Genomic DNA, 8,113 nt, shown 5'->3' on the forward strand with positions numbered 1-8,113 from the left:
ATTAGGGTCACGTACAAATATATATTTTTTTCGGGGCCGGGGGCAATATGATGAGAAAAAAGTGGCAAATTTGGCACTTTATAAAGTGGCAAATATGCCACTTTTTAATATGACGAGAAAAAAAAGTGGCAAATTTGCCACTTTATAAACTGCCAACTATGATATTGTTAATCTCTGCTAAAGCAATTAATATCTCCTTGCTTAAAACCCGACCGAAAAGTACATTTTAAGGAGTGCTTCCTCCGTACTCATTTTGCAAACTGTGACTTGTGTAGCGTGACATATGCGTTTCCTTTCTGCCGACACAAACAGCCGCGCGGTGAGAAAAAACTTTTTTTCTTGTCATATTAAAAAATGGCCACTTTATAAAGTCATATTGACCCCGCCCTCTAAAAAAAATATATATATATTTCTACGTGGCACGTAAAAAAACGAAACAAAACAGAAAATTTAATTTAAAAAAGGCAGAAAAGAAAACGGAACTATAAAATGTCCAACAGAAAATTTCATTTAAAAAAGACAGAAAAGAAAACGGAACTATAAAATGTCCAAAAACATAAAACGATAGGCATAAATTACCATAATATGTCTTTGGAATTACAAAAACAAAAAGTCAGAAAAAAGATTTTTAAAAAGAAAGAAATCCCCCAAACTACCTTTCCTTTCTTCTTTTGTTTTTGGATATTTTTGAATGTTTTCTTTTCTGCCTTTTTAAAAATCAATTTTTTGACTTTTTGAACGTTTTCGCTTCTGCCTTTTTTATTCGATTCTCTGACATTTTTGGCAATTCCGTGGACATTTTCTGCTTTTCCTTTTTTGGTCATTTTACAAACCTTTTTCATCTTGCCTCTCTTTTTCAGACAACTTTGGACTTTGAATTTTATGAATAATGATTTATTCTTTTTTTTAATCTAAATCATTAATTAATTTAAAGGATATTTTAAAAAGTCATTTCTACTAATTTTTTGGGACTAAATAGCCATATGTGACTCCAGAGCCGCAGGTTGCAGACCCCTGGTCTAGATGTAGGCTTAAACCAGACTCAATAGGCCTACTACTGAAGCCAAGGACCAATGGCTCATCACATGAGTAAGAAACTGAGGTGTGTCATCAGTAGGGATGTAACGATATCCAAATATCACGATACGATATTATCATGATATGAAGCTCACGATACGATAATTATCACGATATTGTGGGACGGTTGGCGATATTTAAAAAAGGTAACAATATTGTAAAAAACGAAAAATGAGCTCATACTAAAAAAAAAAAAAGCTCAATATTGTGCTTTTGTACATAACAGCAATATATATAAACTACCTCCAATCTCTAATAACACTCAATATTGAGGGACTTACTCGCTAATGCAAACACACATTGAGTTCAAACACATATTGACTCACTTCACAAGCATGTTACGTTCCCCTTCATCTGACATTAGTGTATTTTCAACATAGAAGGGCCAAAACATCCCTAATGAAAATTAAACTGCACTAAAAAAACTATCCACCAGAGGGTGCTACAACTGCACAGATGGAAATCAACCTGACTTTTTTAACAGATGTGTGGCATTTAAATATGGTGAACATGACAACGATATTGTGGCAGTTTTAATATCATGATATTGCCGGTATTGTTACATCCCTAGTCATCAGTGCCATTAACCTTGGCCAAATATTTGCTATTGCAATAAATTACAAAGTCTTAATAGGTATTAGGCAACACCTATTTACAAAAAGGTGGGACAATGGCCAAAAAAACCAAACAAACAAACAAAAAAAACCATAAAGGCAAATTACGTCAGGTAGAAGGGCTGAACGATCCTCTATAAAAAGTCTATCGGGCCACAGATGTACATGAAAATGGCAGAAGTTTGGAAAGCTACATGCAGGTATAACAGAAGAACACGGGACAAACTGGAGCATACGTTATATAGCAAGGAAACTCTTAAAAGCTCCTGTTTTAATCACAGAAAATGACAACCTTGTAAAGAAAGCGCCACTAAATTCCAAGAAGTCCACCAGAAAATGTGGAATTCGTTTGATTTCGGATGCTGAGGAACATCAAACAGTGAGCTGATGAGCACTATAACGTGTAGATTGGACGAAAAAGCTGTGTTTGTGCTTCTCAAGCAGTATCATCAGTGTGGCTGTCCCACCGAGAAAAGATGACAAATCATGGGCAGAGAAACTTGGAGGTTTTTTTTTGTTTTTTTTTCTGAACAACTTGCTCTCAGACATTGGAAATAGTCAGCTTATAAAAGATTTACTTTAGAGCGCAACCTACCAGAAACAATTACCTTTCAGGAATAACACTTGTCTCTGTACACTAAAGGTGAACAACTGAACAACTGTTTGTTTCCTGTTGCTGACTTCATGCCATCTTGATGGCTCGCAAGGGGACAATTTGTAAGCAGGTGTTATTGCTTTCTTGCTTCAAAAAGAGCACTAGTAATCACATCCAATCCGATTTGGGCAACCCCCATCCCCAGCAGATTGAAAATTCCAATGAATTCCCTTGATAAAAGGATCACTTTGCGCATAAACAGTTTCTGAAATTAGGCCGTAAAGAAAACATTGCTGTAATATAGATCAAAACAATATTTGCAAAAGGAAGAGAACAAAGTTTTTTTGTTGTTAAAAGGGGGAAAAAAAGCTGGAAGGTTCTCCTAATTTAATGGAGGGAAATTTAAAAATGTAATTAATTCTCCAGTGCTTCAACAGCCTAATTTGCAGCTTTTTGATAAAAACAAATTGGAACGACATCTCCCGCCCAACATTCCTCAGAATGATTTGGCATATTGTGCACAAAACCACTGATGGGGATTAAAGCATAAAAACACAAACTGATAGACTAATCATAAAAGAAACAGATATTTTATACTCACTGTATGTCCGGTAGGAGGAATTGAATCAGAATGTATCCTCTTCACCTTTACAGTCAATCCGACACTGTATGCAACATGGTCCAATTCAGCAAATAAGACATTGGCCGTTTAAACGTGAACACAGGAGTAAGGTGGCGCTCTGACGCTTCCTTATTTCAGAGACTTCCTTGACAAATGGATGCTTTTACTTCCCCTTTTTTCTGATAAGAACACTGAACAACAAGTCAGGACCAATCAGGGAGCAATAGAACAGCTGAAAAAAGAAACAAAAAAATGACAGTATGAAAAAAAAGGGTCGACTGATTCAAATGTTTGCTTTTTTTTGTAAAAGTAAGTGGTTTAAGGTTTTTGGAATTTGCTTTTGAGGCAAGTAACTAGCTTGCATGAGCTAAAGGTTTCAAAGCCACAGTAAACAATTGTGTTTCAAATGTGAGTTGTTCACCACCTTTGTCGCTACCCATTTACCTTTTAATGAGTCAGACTAAAGTACATGAGTGCTTAAAAGTGAGCTATTGTGGTGCCTTTTGGGACAAAATTCAAAAATAAGTGTCAAATCCTTTGCAGTAGTGATGAATGATTGCTAGAAAGGATTAAAGGAATGCTAAAAGGGCATCAATTTGCCCATGTAATGTCATTTGTGTAGTAAAGTAAAGTAAGTTGTGAACTATTTTAAAGATGCAGTCCACAATGGGCTTAATGTACAGTACCCAGCACTTTTCGACTTCACCTCACTTCATGGATACACACTGATACAACTGTTACACAACAATATTTTTGCCAAGGATACTGTAACATGGTTGGTGGGCAACCTTTTTCCGCAACTACAATCTGGTATTAATACACTACACTGAAAAAAAATACATAAACCAAATCTACTCTGGAACTTAATCTTAAAATCCGCGGCTTATGCCAATGGTTCTCAACTATTGTCAGTGTCACCCTGGCCGCATTTTTCAACTGTTGCAAAACTGCGATCCATTTTTATAGAACTTAAAACCAACAAAGATATTTTGTTTAAAAATAACCTCTAGAAACGTTTCAAATGTGTTTTATGTAGCGGCAAAAGTATATTGCTTGCAATGACGTCCGCTAGCCAGAGGCTGGGCTGCACTGTGTTTGTTTGCAGAGTAAACTAGTGGCTAAAGCGCAAAGCAGCTTTCATATCGCTTACATAATTAAGTTCTATGTGGGAACTTGGCAACCCTCTATACTAGGGATGTAACGATAAGGGCAATATCGTGATATCGTGATATTAAAACTGCCACAATATCGTCGTCATGTTCACAATATTTAAAAGGAACACATCTGTAAAAAAAGTCAGGTTGATTTTCATTTGTGCAGTTCTAGCACCCTCTAGTGGCTAGTTCATTAGTGCAATTTAATTCTTATTTGGGATGTTTTGGCCTTATGTTTAAAATCTATGCTAATTGTCAGATGAAGGGGAACGTAATTTGCTTGTGAAGCGATCAATGTGTGCTTGCAAGTAAGTGCCTCAATATTGTTATTAGAGATTGTAGGTGGTTTATATGCATTGCTATTATGTACAAAAGGATAACATTGTGTTTATTTTTAGTATGAGCTCTTTTTTTTTTTCAATATTGTGATCTTTTTTAAATATTGCCAACCCCCCACAATATTGTGATAATTATCGTATTGTGACCTTCATATCGTGATAATATCGTATCGTGATGTTTGGATATCATTACATCCCTACTCTATACTGTAGTGGAAAAATCCAAATATAAATATATTTATTTATTTATTTATTTATTTATTTTTTACTAACTGCGCGGGACCCTCTCAAAATGGATCCACAACCCACCAGTTGAGAACGATTGGTCTAAGGCTATGCAACATCATTTTATGTGTGAAAATCTATTAGATATTTTTTGCTAAACACTGCACAGACAGAAACCAGAAAGTTAGACAGAAACATACACCCATTAAAATACTGCCTCCTCCTTCTGATTAACACTCATCATTTACAGTATGTCCTCCAGTGGACACTTCATGGATGATAAAGTAGTATAAAGAAAAATGTTCAAGCTCACAATAAGCAGGTTTTTTGGAATAGTTTTTTAGTGCTAAGGCGCCACAGCTAGCGAAAGCCATATGCAGTTTCTGCCAAAAACCAAAGTAAAATTACACATCTTGGACATCAATTCAAAATTCTAAAGCACAAATTATGTCAGTCATGCACGCAGTGACCAAATCATGCTTACCATTCAGGAAGCGCCAGCTGACTTTATTTGGTTTCACAATCTTCAGTTCTCACTTCTTGTAAAAGCATGTTTTAAGAAGTAGAGTCTCTACTCGAGTTTAATTTTAGACTGGAGTGATGATTGACATCAGAGGAGTAAAAACCTCATTTTTTTTTTTGCATAATTTGTAAGTGTTGTTGCCACATAAACTGGCATAGATTGCACAACACTGTGACATTTAAAACTATATGCATCTATGTCAATCCCCTCCCTTCAATGAAACGTTTACTTCCTTAAGTTGCTTTTACACCAGCTAAATCAATATTTCTTAAAGTGTGGCGTGCATATAAAACAAGTCCCATGGTGCTAGTACGTACACAATAGAAACTTTTGTTTTGAAATTGAAAAATGAAATATTTAATGTTTGATTTAATGTTTGACGCACTCTCAAATGGCTTGCTATTGTGGGCTTGTGTTCAGTCTCATTGGTGTACTACAAAAGGAGCGTGCTCCCAAATCTGATCCATATGAAGACTGTTGTGAGTGTTATGATTTGGCTGGATATTAAAGTTAGGAGGTCACGGAGGTTTATGATTTTGTTTCTTTGTTGATGATGTAATGCGTGAAGGCTGATTTTACCGTGGACGGCGCAGCGGGACAGCAAAAAAAAAAAAAAAAAAAAAAAAAAAAGGGAGAGCAAATTAAGTTCACAACATTTATTCTAAACAAACAACAAAAAGAGAGAGCTGGCTCGACGCCACCGCGTATTACAATGACCGTTCAGGGCAATAAAAAATAAAATAAAAAAATCATCGCCAAAAAGGAAAAAGGAAACTACTTCCACACAAAGAAAAGAAGCGCCACTTTGTGGTGCGGTACCACATTGCCGATTGTTACAATGCGTTAGAGTTGGAGCCTATCCCAAGTGACTTTGGGGTGACATATCAATTACACCAATGTTAATTTTGACAAAAAAAAAATAATTTAGTTTTAGTTGTAGTTTTTTTACTAAAATTAATTCAAGTTTAATTAAAATTAATTAGGCAAAATTTAGTCATCTGATTGTATTTTAGTTTTAATCCAATTCGAGTCAACAAAATAGAGTCATTTTAGTTCACTAAATTGACAATTTTGATGTTTCTCTTAAACATACATCTCAATTTTTCTACAGAAACTAATACACACCTACTGTATTTGTAGCTGTAGTTTAACAGGCAAGAAACATTTAACACAACAGTGCCTTTATTAAACTTTGTTTCAATAAAACATGTTTTGAATTGACAATAATATGCCGTCTTAGAACTTTTTTTTTTAATGCATAATTGCCTGATCTTACAGCTGCACATTATTGTCACGTTATTGTCATCGTCACAATGAATGGTTTCTATTTTACTTTTCGTTTTAAAAAAAATCTTTTGTGACGACAAATATGACAAAAAAAAATTCGTTATCGAAATTATCACTTACTGCATTCATTTAAGCTGTTAATACAATGCAAAGGAGGAAAGACATCATCACCAATGTCCTGAATGTGATCTCTATGAATCAGTCGTGTAATTGACAGGTGATCATTACACCTCTGACCCTCAATTCATTAGGATAAATTTAATACCTTTGTGCTCCCCAGTAGAATAAACTGTAAAGAGAATGCAATAATAAATAGATGGAGAAGAAAACAGAAAAACTAATGCTTTAAAAATAAAACACAAAAGAACAAATCTCATTTATATGCATGACGACCGCTTTGAACCGTTATTAATGTAGCTGTAGGTTCAAGGTTGCTTTATTCTGAACACACCCAAATTCCTAGTGATGAGAGTGTGCAGAGCTGCACATGCTCACCTTTCCCAATTTGTGACTCCCCATCCTGCACCATCTGTCAAGTTAGCCTCAGCCTATAGCAACTCTGCATCATCACTTCCTCCATCTGCCATCCTCGACCCACTGTAAATGTTTGCTTAAAGTAGACAAATACGATTATTCTTTTCATTATATTTATATCAAATAGCCTACCGTTATTCTCTTTTATTTGTACTGAACCCCAAGTTGCTCATGTGAATGAACCTTTTGCCTTATTTCCATGCAGGTACCATATCATTGGGTGTCACAAAAAAGTGGATGGCCACACAGGTTTATATGCATCGTTTGTAGTAAATGATTGGTACATTTTGGACCAATTAATTTCATGGCACACTAATGTGCCACAGCACACTGGTTAGAAAAGTACAGACAAATTAAAAGTGCTGTGTACCTTTAGACTACTTCAAAATTGGGAAATACAAGACATTAAATGACAAACGTGGATTGATTTGTTTAGTGTGATTGTGAACAAAAAAATGTGTCACGTTTCACGTCTGTAAATGTAATACATCTTTTGGTAATGATAATCTCTGTCTCGTCTTATTTCTGTCATATTTCCTGTATCTTTACTTGCCTCACTTTTCTGCGCCACTGTGGCCCATTTAACTTAGAAACGACTGACATCTGGTGGACGGCCTCGTGAAATGAACAGAAATGCACAGTAGTGTGAAAATAGAGGTCATACTCACGCAAAGGAATGCAATCCGCGACGGTCGTATGATCCATTTCGGCCCGCTCGGCAGTCATCTCAATAAAAATTCATTTTCTGATTCGTCCGTGAGAAGTATTATCGTGTTATGTAAACAGCGCGGATAAGCAATGGCATCCCATCACCGGTGCTGGGACGCTTGTCGATGCTTCCGTCCCATAGCTGCTGGATACCTCAACCACTTCCTATTGGTCCAGAAGCATAAACACGAGTTCGGTCAAACGACCAATGATGCTGAAGTGGAAGCCACACTCAAATTTTCACTAAAACTGTATCATGAACTGCACTTTTGAATATACATACAATTACCTGTAGATGGCGATGTATATTCAAACCTTATAATTTGACAAACGTCAACCAGTTGCCGGTATATATGTACACGTACATGGACGGACAGGAGCAGTACAGTACAGTACAAAAAAAATGAAAAATGGGATGCTTTAAAAAAAAAAAAAA

General features: G+C 35.8%; 1 protein-coding gene across 2 annotated transcripts in view; it reads right to left on the reverse strand.

Annotated features, from left to right (window-relative positions):
* Positions 1–7,820, reverse strand: part of syk (spleen tyrosine kinase) — a 45,565-nt gene extending 37,745 nt beyond the window's left edge. For both annotated transcript variants that reach the window (XM_077497816.1, XM_077497815.1), the window contains exons 1-2: positions 7,638–7,820; positions 2,888–3,140 (exon numbers count right to left, since the gene is read on the reverse strand). The gene's annotated coding sequence lies outside the window, so the exon portion shown is untranslated. The remainder of the gene's footprint in view (positions 1–2,887; positions 3,141–7,637) is intronic.
* Between the last annotated feature and the right edge of the window lie 293 nt (positions 7,821–8,113).

This window comes from Festucalex cinctus, chromosome 15, assembly GCF_051991245.1.
Source record: "Festucalex cinctus isolate MCC-2025b chromosome 15, RoL_Fcin_1.0, whole genome shotgun sequence".
Lineage (NCBI taxonomy): Eukaryota > Metazoa > Chordata > Actinopteri > Syngnathiformes > Syngnathidae > Festucalex > Festucalex cinctus.